The sequence below is a fragment of the Arvicola amphibius genome, chromosome 2 (genome assembly GCF_903992535.2).
Source record: "Arvicola amphibius chromosome 2, mArvAmp1.2, whole genome shotgun sequence".
Lineage (NCBI taxonomy): Eukaryota > Metazoa > Chordata > Mammalia > Rodentia > Cricetidae > Arvicola > Arvicola amphibius.
The window spans coordinates 2,892,479-2,909,848 of NC_052048.2; positions in this window are offsets into that span (position 1 = coordinate 2,892,479).

A 17,370-nucleotide genomic window follows, 5' to 3' on the forward strand; every position below is an offset into this window, starting at 1 on the left:
CTTCCCCTTCAGTCCCCGCTGAAAGCTAAGTGACAAGCCACCCACATGGCAGATGTGATCTTACCGATGGGTGATTTTCCTAGACTTCAAATCCTCGCATCCAGGCAGCTTCCCTCCTTTTTCTGATTAGCCCAGTGTCCATATTCTGGCAGGTTCTCATGCACACTTGACATTTTCATCAACACAGAGGAAATCATTTCAAGCCCAGAGGATAAGCGCCATCACAGGGAAAGGTCACGAAATGCTGGGATTTGCTTTTAGCGATAGATTTTTGAAGGTAACTCCAAAGAAAACACGGGACATGGTTTGGAACGAGACCGCGTATACTTCATCATTGGGCTGTGGTACACAGAATGAGAAGGCATGGGGGGGACTGAGACACCACGGGAAGGAGGGTTTTGCTTGCGTTGGCGATAATAAACATGTTTTTACAGTAAACAAATGGGCAGCCATAAGACATACAGGGCTGAGATGGAAGGGAAGCCTGTTTGCACCAAATAAATTACAGAAACAGTTCAAGAGCAGTTCACCCCAGTGAAAATATTATCCCTGAACTACTGGCAGGGTTAGTGTCAGGCTAGGTTATCTCCCGTGTGAGTGAGCTGCATTGCTAACCCTGCCTCGGGGTAGTCTGGGGAGACCTGTACACACTTTGGAGACTTTTGGTAACCTTACTCACTTTAATTTGGCCACAGCCAAGCCTTCCTCTTTTCCACTCAGGGTTGGATTTTTCCCCTCAGGGGGCTGACAACCTTTCAGGTTGGAAATGGTCCCTCTCTGTCCCTCTCTCCCTCATTCTGTCCCAGCCTATGTGACTACATCCCAAATGAATGTCTGAGATGGGGGCCAGGCTGATGGAGGAGGATTCTGTAGAAATCGCAGTACAGACAGGAATGATCCAAAGGCCATCATTTACTCAAAATCTGGCCCTTTGGTTCACAAAAGGGGAATGACTTTTAAAATATGGCCAGAAAAAACAATGAAGTAAGAATCATTGAAGGGGGAGTAATTTCATCAAAACTTGAAAACTTTCAGATGTTCATGAGTTTTGACTTTTTAGAATAGCACAAGAATATCATATACTTGTATTTATTATGATTTACACATATTTATGTTGTAACACAAACACTTAAAAGTCATAGTTTTCTGAGCCTCTGTGCAAAAATAAACATAGAACCAGGAGTGGTGCAAGCCTGTAATCCCAGCACGTGGGAGGCTGAGGCAGGAGGACACAGTCACAGCCAGCTAGGAAGACAGCTCACTCGAGGTCAGCACAGGCTTCGAAGCAAGTCTCTATCTCAAAAAAAAACAAATAAGCAAACAAAAATGAACATGAATTGTTTGAGTAGTGAACCAGCACAGGAACACTGATCAGAATGGACTGTTACCATTCTAACTGCTGTGGTCTGCGAAGCTCTGTAAGCACAACAAAATGTTAAAGCAACAGCCTGCTACCGGATGCTCAGTGAGCACCCACAATCTGGAACAGGTGCGCAATTGAAGCTTCTGTGGAGATCCCCGTAACGTGTGTGTGTGTGTGTGTGTGTGTGTGTGTGTGTGTGATGTGCAGGTGTAGTTGTGTAAAGGCCAGAGGTCGATACCGAATGTCTTCCTCAATTTCTCTTCACCTTATTTTCTGAGACAGGATCGCTCACTGAACCTGGAGCTCACTGATGTCTCTAGACCGGCTGCCAGTGGGTTCCATGGGTCTACCTGTCCCCCCCCCTGCTCTCAGCACTGCCCCCCACCCCTACCTGCCCCCCCACCCCTGCCTGCCCCCCCCCACCCCTGATCTCAGCACTGGATTTACAACACTGAGATCTGGAGCCACACCTGGATTTGCATGGGCTCTGGAGTTACCACACCTGACCTTACATGGATGCTGGAGATCAAAACTCAGGACCTGATCCTGTGTGGCAGCCACTTTGCCAACTGAGCCATCTTCACAGCCACCCTTCCATCTTTTTAGACAATTAAACTACTTATGAATAAACATACATTAAATACTGGTACTTGGTGTTATTGCTGTTTGTAATGATGTCTCTTTCTCAACTAGACGTTCTTTTGTATAATTTTATTTTGAGTCAGGGTCTCACTACTACGTATCTTTGGCTGTCCTAAAACTTTCTCCTTAGACCAGGCTGACCTTGAACTTGCAGAGACACACCTACCTCTGTCTCCTGAGTTCCCGGAGTGGTCAGATTAGGTGTTCTTCTTACTTGTCAGACACTGGGGCTAGACTGCTGTAGTCCTTAACTGCAAGCCAGAAGAGCAGGATTTGAGTTTTTACTTCACCCCTTACAAAGCTGGAAGTGGTTGGCCCTCCCTGAGTCTCCATCACTTCAAACAATGAAATGAGGGGCGTTCATATTCTCTTCACATGACGGCTGGTGTGCACAGAAGGCAATAATATCTCCGATGACATCATCAACGCTTGGATAAATATGCACTGTCATCCTGAATCCCCTTTTACAGCCGGATGGAAGCTCATGATGGTGAGGTCCCCTGTAGATTAGGGCTGCACCATGAGAGGATTGGTTGGTAAGCAGAGACGTCACCGAGAGAGCAAGATGAAAGCAGAACCGGGGGAGGGGATTGAAACACCTCCTCACATGGAACACGTAGGTTTTCACATGTGTTATGGGATCCTAGTACCATCTGTGATCACATGGATGCTAGGATTCTAGTCTAGGGCATGTTCTAAGCGTGTTCTAAGTGTGTGGCTCTAGAGACACATCTGCCTGGTGCTAAGGATTCAGACTGAGTGACAGAATGGAGAGGTGTTTGTTGTCGAGAAAGAAAACTCGGGGCAGCTCAGATTGAGTTCTGATAAGCAATCACATTTCCAGTGACTTAGATCAACCACGAAGCCATCTGACATGCTCACATCAGTGTTTCAGAACAACAACAAAGAAACCAACCAGAACTTTGACTGAATGTGGACAGTAGCCCTGGCTGTCCTGGAACTTGATGTAGACCAGGTTGGCCTTGAGTTCACAGAGATCCACCTGTCTCTGAGTGATGGGTTTAAAGGCAGGCACTACCACACTGCCTCAAAGCTGTTAATTAAAACATCTGCTATGCCATATCTAGTGGCAGGCAAAGTAACAGAAAACAGTACTGACTCGAGATTTATGGAAGCTACAGTTCTAAAGAAATGATACTTATGTGCAAAATGCAAAGGTGCCTTGGACAGACTGGGGACCCCACATCTCCTAATGCACAAACAGGACCTGGCCCCACTGTTAAAACTGACTCAATGCTCTCTTAAAGGGATTTTGTACTGAACCTTTCTGAAGTAGGGGGGAAAAGATCAGTTACCATTTTATTATTTTTCATTCTCATTCACCTCTGAACTTCCTGGTTCGGTCTGAGGCCAAAGTCACACTTGCCAAAACACCACGGGGAAGGCTGCTCTCACAGTATTCCTGGCTCACTGAAAATTTTCTTGAGAAAGCCAGTTTCCATGAGATTTCAGATCCAATTCCGTAGACCCAAGAAAACTTGGGGCGGTTCAGATTAAGTTCAGATAAGCATTCACATTTTCAGTGACCTATGCCAGATCAACCACGAAGCCATCTGACATGCTCACATCAGTGTTTCAGAACAACAACAAAAAAACCAACCAGAATTTTGACCCAATGTGGACCGTACGGGAGGAGTGCAATGCATCGAGGAGCCACTAGACATCCATAGATACTTTTTTCTTTAGGAAAAAAAAACAATCAAGACAAAAAGAACGGCCCTGAGACTTATTTGGGGTATAAATGAGCCTTACATGAGGTAACCTCACAACATCTGAGTTGAGCAACAGCTTCCCAGGAAAAGCTGCCGTGCTGACCGTGGTGACCGGCATAAGCTGTGACCTTGAGTGATAATATTGCCCACTTGTTTATCTTTCCTAACTCTCTCCTCCCCCACCATCCTCTAAAAGTGGACACGTCAGTACCGACACCGCTGAACACAGGAACGAGAACCGTTTATCCTGACACCTCACAGCTCTCAAGGAATCAGTTTCTCCAGCTGCCATAGAGTGGTGCGGGTAGGAACAGTAACTTCCAGATCATCGTGGAGCGAGGGAAAACCACCTCTGGGGCCAGAAATTATCCTCAGAAGCAAGAAATGAATTTTGATTTTGTTCAAAGCATGACTCAAACACGAATCTGCTCAGCTGGAAATCAAGAACCTTCCATAAATGTTACTGGAAGCAAAGCACACCCGGTGTATCCTAACGGATTTTCTGACGCAGCCCATGGTGGCGAGAAGGTTGACCATTCTCAGAGTCCATTCAAGGGGTTCTGTTCCAGTGAGGGCAGGAGGAAATATCCATAAGGGTTTATTTTGTTTAATGTACTATATGCAAAACCCTGTTCTTCACACACAGCAGCTGAGAAATGGGTCATATGCTGCACAAAACCACCATTAAAATGTCTGGCATGTTTGGCGTCCACTCAAGGTTTTACCAGCCTTCTCCACCCAGGAGATACACAGCACTAGCAAAGGAAATCCGTATTTTCCTCAACCAGCATAAACTACTGAATTTTAGCTAATGGAAGGGTACACGCTGACCAGAATGGGTAAAACACAATGAAATCTTCATTTGCTGAGTTTACTCTAAAGGAGCATTCTTAAAGAACATTGCCAGTGTACCTGGCCACTGTCAAATACTGAAGTGAGGGAAATTCGGCTAACTCCTAAAATTTAACATGGTACAGCGTCCGCTTTCTTCTTACCTCTCCTACTGCCAGGCTCGGGGGTCTGAATTTTTCAGATTCTCTCTTACCAAATCTACCAGAGATTATAGCTCTGTACTAAAGGAGAGGTCTGCCTGCCAAGAAGAAGCTAACTAACTGGCTCTTACTATTGTCAATCCTTCAAAATGCAGAAAGATGAAAACTTAAGTCGTATATCAATTCCAATAACTATTAGACAAACTTATGAAGCATCCATTAAACATAGTATTAAGCAAAGCTTGTATCTGAATTTTAACTAATACATATGTCATCAGACAGAATTAAATTTCTCAAAGAAAAATATATCATACTTTGTAACATGCTTTGTTGGGGTTTCTGTCCTGCCCAGTTCCCACAGTCGTTAGGTCCCAAGGAAACCACACAGATGGTCTACATAAGTTATAAAACCGTTTGGCCCATTAGCTCAAGCTTCTTATTAACTCTTATAACTTATATTAGTCCATTATTCTTATCTATGTTAGCCATATGGCTCAGTGCCTTTTTCAGCAGGGCAGGTCACATCCTGCTTCTTCAGGGTCTGGACAGGACTGCGGGAAGAGCTTCCTTCTTCCCAGAATACTCCTGTTCTCATTGTCCTGCCTCTACTTCCTGTCTGGTTGTCCCGCCTATACTTCCTGCCTGGATACTGACCAATCAGCGTTTATTTAAAACATAATTGGCAGAACACAGACAATTCTCCCACACCAATACTTAATATACCATAAATATCAGTGAGCATGAATATTAATATTCTGTGGCCCCAAGTCACTCAAGTCAACTCAGCAACTCTTGTCTAACTAGTGGGAGCTTGAGGAATAGCACGGAAGCACAGGCTTCCTTTTCTAATGCCAGCCATCTGTTTGAGTATGAGCATGACCCATGGTCAGTAATGAACTAAGACTGTAGAAACCAAAGTCTTAGAAAACATACCGATGTATATTACTACAAATATTTAAACCATGTGTTTTCTTTTAATTAGCATCACTTTAAAGTTGCTAATTATTGGATACTTTTATAGGCATTGGGCATGTGACTGATCAGTTAATTTATACTTAGAAGAGTAGCCTCAATATAAATACTATTGCTACCAATATTATAGATGGGGAAACTGAGACTGAAAAGAATGGGCCTGGCCCATCTTCACATAGCAAAAAATAGAACTGATTTTTTAAACTAGGTCTGCTTGAAAAAAAGATCTCCGTTCGCTTATTCACTGCGAACTTTATTCCAAATGAGAATTCTGTGCTTTATGACTCTATAAATATCACCACGGTGAACCAACAGCGGAAGTGATCTAAGCCGGCATGATTATGTATAATTTAACACCGGCCAGCGTTTTCTTTTATACTTGTACTAATGAACTCACTGCTCACGCAGCTCCAATGGCCTCCTGCATATGAATGCTTCCAGATTTGCATCCAGACTGAACCACTTACTCTGTTATCAGATTAGAGCGGTGGTTTGTCAGACAGGGAAAATCTACAATATGATGTGTTGAAAACAGAAAATATTTCACCACAGAGAAGTTAACACCATTCGTTTATGTGGGAGACTTTATTTTAAATGTTCTACCTAATCAGAGAAAGAAGAGAGGTAAATACTGCAGAGGGTTGTGATCTGAGCCGTGAAGGTCAGACATGAACTGGGCACAACAGGTTCCTGGGTTGCAGGCCTTGGAGTCATGACCTTCAGCTCATCCTGCAGGGGTGGTGCTGCAGTACAGACAAGATCTGGGACAACTGGGACAGGTTGTATGGGAGAGAAGCAGACTATGTCAGCTGCATAGGTTTGGCCCTGGATGCCATGACCTGACCTTAGCGAATCTGAGGAGCACAGAATGGTACAAAGGAGAAGAATCCTTTAGCAGGAGGTGCTGGCACAGAGAGGGTGGAGTATAGGTGTCTGTGGTGGGATAGGAGTGGATTAAGGCTCAGGAGGTAGCTCTTTGAGGAAAACAATAGTTCTGAATCCCCTAAATTGGCAGCTAGCTCTTGAGGAGACAGAGGAAAAGTTGAAGGGATCGCTGCGCACAGAGGAGGTCAGTCTGTGAGTCTTCCAGCACAGAGAAGAAGGAGGAGGAAAGCTGCTGTTGAGGAGTGGACCGTGAGGGTCAGACGCGTCCCTCTCTAATTGCCCGAGCAATCCTAAATGCACAGAGGGAAGCCTCGCTGTGTGTGAGCCAATCTAACACCCAACAGTGAGCAATTCGTAAAGGACTGGTCCGAGGTCCGGGAGCTGTGCTGGCAGCCCAGTCAGACGAAGGCTAAACTGACATTAAACACATCTCAATAAGGAATCTCAAACTCGTGTTTTGATGAATTTTAACTTTGTAGATTTCGTTCTGTTGCAGGAAAATAGTCCCAATGCAAGGACTTTCATAGAAAGTCTCTAACAAGAAGTTTCTTCCAAGAAGAAAAGGAAACTGTCCACTTTTCCACCCAAAGAGATGAGAAAAATTGACTGCCCCTCCCCGATGGCTGGGTAACATGTAGCGTTGGCTTTCTTGAAGGTGTACCCCTGAATCTCCGGGGTTAATTTGGAAGGAGCATCTGAGCACAAGGGCAGCGGACCATAAGCACCCGAAATTTCCCTGGTTTCCTCGGCAGGGTCCCCACTTCAGTACTATTGCCCATAGGACTGTTGCTAAGACCAATGGCTCCCAGGAGCAGCGACCAATTCCATGAGTCCCAGCTCATGGACACTGAGCCCATGTCTTCTTGGACACAGCAGGCTAACTGGTGAGTTAGAGATGGGGCTTCTGCCTTTGATCCTAACACAGCGGGGATGGAGCTGCCGTCACCATGTTCTCTCTATAGAACATGTTTTCTATAGAACGAGAAGCAAAACTCACAGAAAACAGAGATTTGCCGAAAGCTTGGGAGCCTCACAGATGGGGGCAACTATAATATACTAAGTATTTTATCCACCCATAAAATTGCCTTGCTAAATGCTGTGCAGGTTTTACTTCCACATGCAAACCCAACTGCGTTGCTTTTCTTGTTTCTGACACAATGCCTGACAGAAACAAGAAACAACTTAAAGGGAAGATTTGTTTGGCTCAGAGTTTCAGAGATGCCAGTCCACTTTTGTCTGGCGAGCATGGCAGGGATGAGGGTTTCATATATCATACCTTGACATCCAAGGGAGTAGTGTCTCTCTAGGCTTTCTCCCTTCCCTCCTTTATTCCCTCTGAGTCCCTAGACCACAGGAAGGTGCTGCCCACTGAAGGGGGTCTTTCTCCCTCAGCCAATCCCCTCAGAAAACACCCTTATTGAATTCCCTGACATGCAGATTGCCACTTTTCTAGCTGGTTTCAAATTCATTCAAGTTGACAATGAAGACTAGTCATCAATCAAACAGCATGCTGAGATGTAAAAATAGTTTGCAAATCAGAAATATTGTATTTTTAAGCCACTATACTCACCTTAGTTCTGACATTGAAGGTAGAATATGTAATTCTAATGTGCCACAAACCCATGGGGAGGGGGGTCCTACATTTTATTCCTCTAAATCTTGATCTAGAAGCTTCTAACAGTTTTGCAATAGCTGGAGTGGTGGGCAAATAAAAAGACAAAAAAGTAACCTGATTCAAACAGGTGCATATATTTCAATGTTAAAACGTGGTTTTGGAAGATGATTGGCATCCCACACAGGTCAGTGGTTTGAACTACGTGTTCCTAGTCGACAATTATGCAAGGTAATGAGGTCAAAAACCCATGGATTGGCAAGAGGCACCGTGTATATCCACCTACTCTTCCCAGATTAACCACAGCCAAAGGCCTTGCTCTTCCTCCACATCCCCAGGCTCAGGAACTGCTTCTGTGAGCTGTCACAAGGTGCTTGCCCATTATCTTGTTTTGTTGTGTTGCCTATTGAAGTAGGCAGCAAACGTGAGACATGGGGCAGGCACTTGAGTCGTGCTTTGCATCAGGAGTGACATTGAGTTCAGAGCCCGTGTGCTGAGACATGCTCAAAGGAGCTCTAGGGACCACATTTTCCTCTTAACGGCTCCATTCTCCATGACCTCTCCTTGGTAACAGGGACATTGGCAAGGGTGGATATATTCATTCACAGAAACTATTGCTTATTGTAAGCACTAAGCATAGAAGCGTTGTGCCTTTTCTTTTCCCAACCACCTTATAAACTGTTTCCAGCTTTGCAGATATGAATTCAAACATGGAATTGATGTTTCCAAAATAATTTGATGAGAAAAAATTATTTGTGTATCTTTTTATGCAGCTGTTCTCAATTATTTTTTTACTTAGTTTATGCAAATGGCAAGTATGAAAAGAAAAATGGCCACTCTACTTTAGTCAAGAGTATTATTAAATAACTAATAATGACTCTAAAATGTAGTTCTTAATGACCAGGAAATTAAATTGCCATGTGTGAAATTGGAAAATAACATTGTGTACTAGAAAGTTAATTCCATCCCATTAAAATTAGTCTCTTTGTAAGTTCTATTACTGCTTGACAAAATAATTGCCATCTTAGCCAAATTCCTAGCACTTTCTGTCTCAAATAGGCTCATGAGTTTCAGTCACAGGACACCACTTTCTAGAACATGCATGGGGTGGGGGGAAGACCATGGCCTTTTGAAGTTCACCATCTAACGGGAAGTCTGTAAAGAGCTGCTGAGGAACCAAGGCCTAAGGATCCCCAGAGGGATCCCCTCCCCCACACTGTATCACCATGTGACCTTCAGAGAGTCACTTCCTTCCCCAGTGCCTGCTTCTTCACGCATAAAGCTGACGATAGACCCTATGCCTGGTGCTCCATGGCCTTCTACGCCAGTGGTTCTCAATCGTCCTAATGCTGGGACCTTTTAGTACAGTTCCCTGTGTTGTGGTGATCCCCCCACCATAAAATTAGTATTGTTTCTACTTGAAAACTGTAATTTTGCTACTGCTTTGAATCATAATGTAAATACTTTTGGAGCGAGAGGTTTGTCAAAGGGGTTGCAACCCATACGTTGAGAACCACTGTTCTAAGCACTGAATCTTGAGCATATACTTCTGAATTAGTTATGAAATGCACAGTTATGAATAGAGACTGGTGCCTGGTGAGTGCCGGGGACACAATAGTGAACGAGACAGGCAAGGTATACATTGCTTAGCCCAAGGGAGTAGACAGACCCAGCTCAACATTTAGGGATTGAAAGAAGACTATGGACCAGTGGGTCATGCCCCCTTTGAAAAACCTCTGTCTCCAAAATATTTACATTATGATTCATAACAGCAGCAAAATTATAGTTATGGAGTAACAACACAACTAATTTTATGGTTGGGGGGGTCACCACAATACAAGGAACTGACTTAAAGGGTCTCAGCATTAAGAAGGTTGAGAACCACTGGTCTAAACTGTGAACTCTGGACAGCATGATAAAGGCAGTGTGAAGGCGGGGATAAATGATTTAGCTGAGCACAGCACGGGCCTACCATAGCCAAGATGACAGAAACACCCCTCTTCTGACTAGCCTGAGATGGGCAGCCTAAGAGCCCCCGAGGATGTCTGGGAGTTCAGGTCCCTCCAGCTCACAGGTACATCCTTTCTAGGATGATTCTCTAAATGCGTGGACTGAACCACTCCAGTACTCACTCACCTGCCAAGCAATAGGCATTTTATTTCCCATTCCATTAAGGGAAATAAAAATGAGACATTATTTTTTGGCCAGGAATGGTAGCATATGCCTGCAGTCTCAGAACAGAGAAACAGAGTCAGGTGGATCACAAGTTTGAGGCCCACTAGAGCAACACACTGAGCTCCGGACCATCCTGAGCTATCTAGCAAAATCTTGTCTTAAAGATGGATTTAAGATGATTGCCCTCAGCTCTTCATATCACCCACTAGAAACTCCACAGAACCATCCAACTGCATGGGAGCTGAGAAACGTGTTTGTCATGAGTGACCCTGTGCCAACCTAAAGAAAGAAAGCAGCTAGGGCTAGGAGAAAGAAAACAAACAAACCAAGTCCTCAGAATCTTGAAGAACAGCTCAGTGTGGCAGGTGTGTTCCTTTCCTTTGTTAGCCATTCAACATCTGCCTCACCCAACTCTGAGTGAGTACAGCATGTGGCTATGTATGTAAACCAAGGGCCTAGTCATCTGCACCTGATCACCCAAAATAAATGGCAGAGTTGAGGCAGGAGGATGACGAAAATCAGAGCATCTCTCGGGAAGGGAGATGTGGAGAATAGAGCTGTCATCAGTCCTTGGAGTGATCCAGTCATGTTGGAAGGGAGCTATAGAAGTGTCCTTCTAGCTGCCGGTGTGAGTCCCCTGGATGGTTGTTCTGGCTGCTGCAGCTTCTGCTCTGGGGAAAATTCTCACACCTACTGTCTTGCTCAGCCACAGCCAAAGGAGACATCGAAGCGGCTCTGTTTAGGAGCAACTTCTCCACTCTGCTCTTGCTGATTTCAGTGTATGGATCCAGGAGCTGAACTGATTTGACCCAGGGTTAGCCGGCCACCTTTCTGGCTTGCTGGTACTGTAATTCCCTTGGAACTGTAAGAATGCCATCCGGACTGTGTGTTTCTGCTCATTTCCATGTGTGTGGGGTCCTGGCCAAAGCTCTAGTCTTGATGCAGATGTGAACCCTAAGGGTTCTGGGGTTCAGAAGGACTCTACTGTCCCTGGGAGTCTCTCTGAGGAAGAGTTCTTTTTGGAATGGAGACTCTCACATTCTGCTTCGTGTTGACAAGGGTGACAAGTCACAGCCCATCTTTCTGTCAAGAGTTTGTGAGTGATGATTGTCCTCAAGCCGTAGCTACTCAACTTCCTGTTCTCAGGCCACTCTCCTGCAAGCTGTTCCTCAGCCTGCCACCCATATCAGCTTGGCCTAAGTTTTGCCAATAACTTACTACTTAACAAAGTTGTTGGTTCCTTCTCACTGGCCCCTGAATAGCGCCTTTCCCCATGAATGTCCACACCAGTAGTGCAGAGCCCACACCCACTGCTCAGAAAGGGGCTCCTTTGCTATGTCTCATTCGCTAAATCATCTCCTTTGTTCATCTCCTTTAGTCCTGCCGAACATGCAAACTGGATACCAGGTAATGGCTACTGAGCAGAGCAATAAGTTGCAGGCTTAAAAAAAAAAAATAGGCCTTACCACTTAATTCCTCTCCATCTTTAGAAAACTGTACAACCTATCCAGGTCTAAAGCCTTCATTTTGTATGTTTTGTGATTTTGTTTTTGTTTTTGTTATAGTTGCTCCTTTGAGACAGTGATATGGGATTTCCCTTTGTATGCTGTGATTACCATTAATAAATAAAGAAGTACTTTGAACCTATACCAGGGCAGGGTGGGGCAGAGCAGAGCTAGGTGGGGAGGACTGCACTGAATGCTGGGAGAAAGAAGGGCGGAGTTAGAGAGAAGCCATGGAGCCGCTGCCAGAGTCAGACATGCAGAAACTTTGCTGGCAAGCCACTGTCACATGGTGATACACAGATTAATGGAGATAGGTTAAATTAATATGTAAGAGTTAGCCAATGAGAAGCTAGAGCTAATGGGCCAAGCAGTGATTTAAATAATATGGTTTCTGTGTGATTATTTCAGTTCTGGAAGGCCAGGACAAACAAGTGGCCTCCTTCCAACAAGACAGGACCTCACTCTGTAGCCACTAAGTACTGTCATTCTAAGTGTGTGCCAGTGTGCATATCCAATTTCTTCATTTTGAAAACTAAAAATTCTTGTTGCACAGGTCTTTCATGCTGTAACTCTATGAAAGTCTGTGACCACACACACACACACATGCACATACATGCATGCACACACACACACACACACACACACACACACACACACTCATGTGCCGGTTTTATGCTACCTTACTGCTTGCCTCGCTCTACCAAGGACGTCTTCTTAAGAAGAGTGATCCAGGTCATCAGGCTCCAGGGGACCATGTCCCAACTGACCAGGCTTCCTTCAGGAACTTTGAAATGCTCAGAGGCTCTTATGTGCCCCAAGGACCCTCTGGAGTGTCTGCTTCAGGAGTCAGGAATGAGCAGTCTCTTCAGCGTAGTAGGAAGGAATCAAGAGGTGAGTGCTGGACCCAGTAAGTGAGTGCTAGACTGAAGAATACTTGATTACATTTTAATATGCCCTGTATAATTTTAACAGGAGTACACATCACCAAACATACCCCAAAGTGAGACTTTAACTGAAATCTGAGGTAATAGAAGTGCCATTTACCTTTTGCTTGGTGTATATGTTTATATGTTTGTGCATATGTAGGTATGTTTGCACATGTGTGTGTAAGTGTATAAACATATTTGTGTAGGCATTTGCATATATGTAGACAGAAGTTTCTGTCCTACCAGGTCCTGTAGCCATTTAGTCCCAAAGGAACATTACATTAATTAATAAATGTTTTACCTATTAGCTCAGGTTTATTATTAACTAGCTTTTACAACTTAAATTAACCCATAATTCTTGTCTATGTTTAGCCACATGGCTTGGTACCTTTTCTCAGTGAGGCATTCTCATCTTGCTTCCTCTGCATCTGGCTGGTGACTGACTCTCTGCCTTTCCTCTCCCCAGAATTCTCCAAGTCTGGTCACCCCACCTATACTTTCTACCTGCCTATTGGCCAATCAGCATTTGATTAAACCATTTTAAATGACAAATCTTTACAGTGTACAAAAGCATTATCCCACAGCAGTTCCCCTTTGTTCTTATCAAAACAAAACCCTGAATCTAATCTCATTTGTTTAGCTTTCCTCCTCACCATTATCCACAACAACTTGTAACCAACACTCTAAACAAAGACAAACATCTATAATAAAGACAAACATCTATAATCTATTTTTGGGGAATATGTACATAGTTTTCAAGGTTACTTCCTGCTGATTGGGTGTGCTAGTAATCTTATGGGGACTCAAAGAAAACTTAGGATTATGGTCAAGTCCTTACTGGAGTATTCTGGGAGGCTCCGTCATCTCAACCAGCAGCCTTGAAGCAGTTCTGGATGCAGGACTCAGAAAAAACAGCAATGGAGGTGTTCTGAAACATTGGGCCATCTGGGTCATCTGTTCTCAGGGGATCTTCCTTAATCAAACCTTATTTTTCTTAACCAAGAACAAATCCACAGCCTCCCATTTCCTGTGGAAACAAAAACAAAACCTCTTCTCCAAAGTAACACAATCTTTTGACTTAAATTTTTAAGTCAAAGCATTTCAATATATAGTGGATTAATCCAGCAGCATTTATAATCAAATGTCTTTTAGCAGCTGTTGCTCCTTCCTCAGCAGTCAAACAATTCAAAGACAACACAATAACATACAGTATCCAAATTCTCTGTGTATTTTCCAACTTTATGTGGTTTTTTTTAAAAAAAGTTCTATATCTTTTATTTTTATTTTTTTTTTATATTTGGTTTTTTGAGATGGGGTTTCTCTTTGTATCATTGGATGTCCTGGATCTCACTCTGTAGGCCAGGCTGGCCTCAAACTCACAAGGATCCTCCTGCCTCTGGCTCCCAAGTGCTGGGATTAAAGGCTGCACCACAACACCCAGCTACTCTATTCCTTTTATAAAGGACTTTCTCTCTCCTTTTTCTTTTCTTTCCCAAATGTATGTTTTTTGTTTTGTTTTGTTTTGTTGTTTTGTTTTTTGAGACAGGATTTCTCTGTAGCTTTGGAGCCTGTCCTGAAACTAGCTCTTGTAGACCAGGCTGGCCTCAAACTCACAGAAATATGCCTACTTCTGCCTCCTGAGTGCTGGAAGTAAAGGCATGCACCACCACTGCCTGGTTGCCTGTATATTTTTAAACACACTGTAAGCCATTTAGAGGTGTTTTTCATCTGAATCTGTCTTTACTGTATATCTCTATCTTTTTCTGACCACATGAGTCTTTAATATGCTAATTTTAAATTGCTAGGATTAAAGTTGCAGCTTTGTTGACTGGCTCTGCCCCATTCCTTAGCTTTCTGAGAGCCTAGCTTCATGGCAGAAGTACAGGTAGGAGCCACATATGTTGCCACAACTCTGTAGAGTTTCAGGGACCATTTGTAGACAGAAGTTTCTGTTCCACCAGGTCCCGCAGCTGTTCAGTCCCAAAGAAACACACAGAGGCTAACATTAATTGTAAACTCTTTGACCTATTAGCTCAGGCTTATTATTAACTATCTCTTACAACTTAAATTAACCCATAATTATTGTCTATGTTTAGCCATGTGACTTGGTACCTTTCTCAGTAAGGCATTCTCATCTTGCATCCTCTGCATCTGGCTGGTGACTGACAACTGAGCCTTTCTTCTTCCCAGAATTCTAGTCTGGTTGCCCTTTCTATACTTTCTGCCTGGCTACTGGCCAATCAATGTTTTATTAAACCAATATGAGAGACAAATCTTTACAGTGTACAAGAGCACTATTCCACAGCACCTGTGCATGAGTGTATAGGGATGTGCATGTATGCATATGTACATGCATTGCATGCTTGTATGCATATGTGGAGGTATAGCCCTCAAGTATTCTATACCTTTTAAATTTTTTTAAATTACATGTTATTTATTCTGTGCTCCTAGAAAACATGGCACATGAGTTAAGGTCAGAGGACAGTTTTCAGGAGTTGATTCCTTCCTACCATGTGGGTTCTAGGAATCAGCCTCAGGCTTTCGTGCTTGGCAGCAAGCCCCTTTCCTCTCTGAGCCATCTTGCTAGCTGTCACTCTACTTTATTTTTGATATGGTTCTCAATAAACCCAGAGCTTCCTAGATTTTTGCTAATGTGACTGCAAACAAGCCTCACAGATATTCCCTGTCTCCACCTCCATGGTTCTGCTATAGCAGATACTGCCAAATCCAGCTTTTTACATGGGTGTTAAGTATTGAACTTAGGTCCTTACGCTTGTGTGGCAAGTACTTTACTGACTGAGCTTTCTCTCCGGTCCCATTTGCCTTTCTATTACCACTACCAACATTATCAACATTATTAATTAATAATATTAGCTAACTCAGAACTACATGCCAGACACTACTCTCAGAACGTCACATCTATTAACAATCACGCAAAGGTGACCCCACTTAACAAATGAGAAAGCGAGGGATAGAAAACTTAATAACTCCCCTAGTTGGGTGCAACTAGTACGTAGTAGGATCAGGTAGCTTAGCTGCAGAACTTGCATCCCTAACCATTGTGGATTCTTTCCCTTCATCCATAAATGAGATTAATAAAGCCTATGGCATATAGAGAGTTCGAAGCTAAAATAAGAAAGATGTCAGAAGCAGCCCTGATAGACTAAGACCTTGACAGTGAATCTTTGCAGTTATCGTAACTTCTCTGTGTGCTGTGCTTGGCACCAAGACAGCCTGAAGGACACCTACAACAGTCATTCCCGTAGAAATAAGAGTGTGTACCCCACTCCCTGCCCACATCAACTGAGCTGGCTGAGGAGTTCAGCCCTCATGCAAGTCTCCTGTATAATAATTGAAGGGTGGGATCTGCTCTCCAAATAAATCCAGAGATCGTTTGTTTCCTGTTAGGTTTACTCCTTTGAAGACAGCGCCAAACAATCAGACACCAGTTGGAAGAGCTGAGACTGATCCAAAGCCTCTCGCTCCCCTTGATCGAGTTCCTAACACAGAGCCTGGGCTGGGTAGTGACTGGAAAAAGCCGCTCTTCCCTGTTTTATCTCCTCCTGCAGGCAAAGTGTCAAAACACGGTTAGCAAAGACCATGGTGCGGAGCCCAGTAAGACGCATTTCCCAGGCAGGAGCTGCTTTGCCCCGCATGGTAGAGAAGTCCAGCTGGAGGCTGGGGTGACTGTGCCTGAAAATGAATCTGAATTTCTGTGACGCTGGGGTCTTAGGCAAAGGCTCGATTACTTCCAGCTTAGCAACTGCACAGATCTCTCATTCACCTTCTCAGTGGGATTACGTCCTGCTTAGGTCCACGGTAACTGTGATGCTAAGTTGCTAAAAACAAAAGGCAGCTTCTCACACATACCAAGCATCAGACAGGTGATTGCACAGGTGCTTAGAACCGAGGGCACCCAATCACACACTCCCAGCTGCTGCAGGACTGAAGACTGGGCCTGGTCACTCACGAGGGAAGAGAAGAACCAGGTTCAGCTGTGTCTCTCTGTCTGGAGTTCTGTGTCCCTGAGGTAGGAGGTACAGGAACAATTACCAAATGATTTTTATCTCACTTCCTTCACCTGTAAAAGGAAGCTTAACCCTGAACATTTATGTTCATATTCTTGGAAATTCAATTATTATTACTTGAGAATGGGGGAGCATCATACCAGGAGGAGGCACCATAAAGGCAGATCTAAATGGTGGAGGGACAACTGGCCAACCTGAGTTCCCCATCTGCAGACAGAGCCTCCTCCATGCTCAGTGATCAACTGCTCTACCTGCGCTGAGGTGGCCTAGCGGGCCAGAAACGGCTCTCAGTGGGAGGCATATCTTAATAAGAACTTTATTTAAAGTAAAATAACGCCTGGCTGTGCTGGACAAAGGCAGAGTCCATAAACCACAGTATCTCTGTGAGGAAATAGACTTCCTGACTATTTTCTTATGTGCCCAATTAAGTGCAGATTTTTGGCTGCATGAGCAACATAACTGCAGTGGTTTTTTTTTTCTTTTCTTCTTCTCTCTCTCTCTCTTTTATTCAGAAAAACAAAGAGAGGAACTAAAAAA